At 46.2% G+C, this 3,225-nt stretch overlaps 1 non-coding gene across 1 annotated transcript; it reads right to left on the bottom strand.

Moving 5' to 3' along the window:
- Positions 1-451: 451 nt before the first annotated feature.
- Positions 452-526, bottom strand: Trnat-ugu (transfer RNA threonine (anticodon UGU)). Its single transcript has one exon. It is a non-coding gene; the product is annotated as a tRNA-Thr (tRNA).
- Positions 527-3,225: the final 2,699 nt, after the last annotated feature.

Consider the following 3,225-nt stretch of genomic DNA (forward strand, 5'->3'; position numbering starts at 1 on the left):
TTAATATTTACACAGTTGCTGAGAGGGCCGCGAAATGTTGAAGATATTTAAACTATGTATTGTCCATGTTTCACATCCATAGATGGCTACACTCCATACAAATACTTTTAGAAAAGACTTCCTGACACTTAAATCAATACTCGATGTTAACAAATTTCTTTTCTTTGGAAACGCTTTTCTTGCCATAGCCAGTCTACATTTTATATCCTCTTTACCTCGACCATCATCAGTTATTTTGCTCCCCAAATAGTAAAACTCACTTACTAGTTAAAGAGTTCTATTTCCTTATCTAATTCCGTCAGCATCACCTCGTTTAATCACATTCCATTATCCTCGTTTTTATTTTTTATGCACCTTAGGATAGGCAATTCAACTTGAAATGATAATTAAATGGACACCCTAGCTGCAAACAGGCGTTGATGTACTTCATTGGGGACATGTTGAAAATGTGTGCCCCAACCGGGACTCGAACTCGGGATCTCCTGCTTACATGGCAGACGCTCTACCCATCTGAGCCACCGCGGGCAGAGAGGATAGTGCGCCTGCAGGGACTTATCCCTTGCCCGCTACCCTTGCGATCCACATTCCCAACATGTCCACACCACTACATTCGTAGTGCGCCTAATAGATGTTTGCCCATCATGCTCATTACTCGTGGCAGATTAACCTACCAAGTCCCGTACGAGTTCGGGCATAGCGTGTGCGTTCGCACAAGAAGGTCAATGGCCGGGAAGCCATATCTTAACTATATATGACGGTAGTATCTGTTCCCGAAAGAACAGTTACTGTGGATGACCATGCAGCTTTGCTAGAAATGAAATGATAATTAAATGGACACCCTAGCTGCAAACAGTACATCATCGCCTGTTTGCAGCTAGGGTGTCCATTTAATTATCATTTCATTTCTAGCAAAGCTGCACGGTCATCCACAGTAACTGTTCATTGGGAACAGATACTACCGTCATATACAATACAACTTGCTTCATTTTTTCCCAGGGCAGATGACATACACTGAGGAGCCAAAACATTGTGACCACCTGCTTAACAGCTTATTTGTCCGTCTTTGGCCCGAAATACATCACAGATTCTGCCTATCGGGGATCCAGCATTTAGTTGGTAGGTTTGTGGTGATATGAGGCATTAGACGTCGGTACACAGATCAGGTAACTGACGTAAGTAACGGGCCGCTGACTTGAGGGTGCTGTGATGGCGCCCGGTACCGATCCTGATGGATTCCAGATTGTCCACGACAGGCGAATCCGGTCGCCGAGACATCAACGTGAGTTGGCTATACCGCTCCTCAAACCACCGTAGCACGGTTCTGGCTCCGAGATACGGGCAGTTATATCTACATCTACATCTACATTTCGCAAGCCACCCAACGGTGTGTGGCGGAGGCCAGTTTACGTGCCACTGTCATTACCTCCCTTTCCTGTTCCAGTCGCGTATGGTTCGCGGGAAGAACGACTGTCTGAAAGCCTCCGTGCGCGCTCCAATCTCTCTAATTTTACATTCGTGATCTCCTCGGGAGGTATAAGTAGGGGGAAGCAATATATTCGATACCTCATCCAGAAACGCACCCTCTCGAAACCTGACGAGCAAGCTACACCGCGATGCAGAGCGTCTCTCTTGCAGAGTCTGCCACTCGAGTTTGTTAAACATCTCCGTAACGCTATCACGGTTACCAAATAACCCTGTGACGAAACGCGCAGCTCTTCTTTGGATCTTCTCTATCTCCTATGTCAACCCGACCTGGTACGGATGCCACACTGATGAACAATACTCAAGTATAGGTCGAACGAGTGTTTTGTAAGCCACCTCCTTTGTTGATGGACTACATTTTCTAAGGACTCTCCCAATGAATCTCAACCTGGTACCCCCCTTACCAAGAATTAATTTTATATGATCATTCCACTTCAAATCGTTCCGAACGCATACTCCAAGATATTGTGCAGAAGTAACTGCTACCAGTGTTTGTTCCGCTATCATATAATCATACAATAAAGGATCCTGCTTTCTATGGATTCGCAATACATTACATTTGTCTATGTTAAGGGTCAGTTGCCACTCCCTGCACCAAGTGCCTATCCGCTGCAGATCTTCCTGCATTTCGCTACAATTTTCTAATGCTGCAACTTCTCTGTATACTACAGCATCATCCGCGAAAAGCCGCATGGAACTTCCGACACTATCTACTAGGTCATTTATATATATTGTGAAAAGCAATGGTCCCATAAGACTCCCCTGTGGCACGCCAGAGGTTACTTTAACGTCTGTAGACGTCTCTCCGTTGATAACAACATGCTGTGTTCTGTTTGCTAAAAGCTCTTCAATCCAGCCACACAGCTGGTCTGATATTCCGTAGGCTGTTGAAAGATGACATCGCCGTCGGCAAAGACATCAAACATAAAAGGATACAACTGGTTCATAGCTTTCAGCGTGTCTTCGATTACTACCATAGCTCCCATGCAAGCGCAGGGGAATGTCTCTCACAGCACAATACTGCTGCCACCAGCCTGCATCCGTGGCGCGCTGCACGTTTCGAGCCGCCGTTCTCCTCGATGACGGCGTTTGTGGAGACGAACATCGACGTGGTGCAGCAAAAAATTTGATTCACTCGAAAAGTCGACACGTGTCCATTGATCGGCGTTCGAATCCCGATGGTCCCCTGCCCACTGCAGTCGTAATTGACAATGTCGTTGGGTCAACATGTGAACACGTAAGGATGGTCTACTGCAGAGTTGCATGTCCAACAGTGTACGATGAACGGTGTGCTCCGAAACACTTGTGCGTGCACCAGCATCTACATCTACATCTACATCTACATGCACCAGCATCTACATCTACATCTACATCTACATGCACCAGCATCTACATCTACATCTACATCTACATGCACCAGCATCTACATCTACATCTACATCTACATGCACCAGCATCTACATCTACATCTACATCTACATCCATACTCCGCAAGCCACCTGACGGTGTGTGGCGGAGGGTACCTTGAGTACCTCTACCGGTTCTCCCTTCTATTCCAGTCTCGTATTGTTCGTGGAAAGGAGGATTGTCGGTATTCCTCTGTGTGGGCTCTAATCTCTCTGATTTTATCCTCACGGTCTCTTCGCGAGATATACGTAGGAGGGAGCAATATACTGCTTGACTCCTAGGTGAAGGTATGTTCTCGAAACTTTGACAAAAGCCCGTACCTCTGTGCCTCTGTGT

Source organism: Schistocerca cancellata, chromosome 12 (assembly GCF_023864275.1).
Source record: "Schistocerca cancellata isolate TAMUIC-IGC-003103 chromosome 12, iqSchCanc2.1, whole genome shotgun sequence".
In the NCBI taxonomy this organism is placed as follows: domain Eukaryota; kingdom Metazoa; phylum Arthropoda; class Insecta; order Orthoptera; family Acrididae; genus Schistocerca; species Schistocerca cancellata.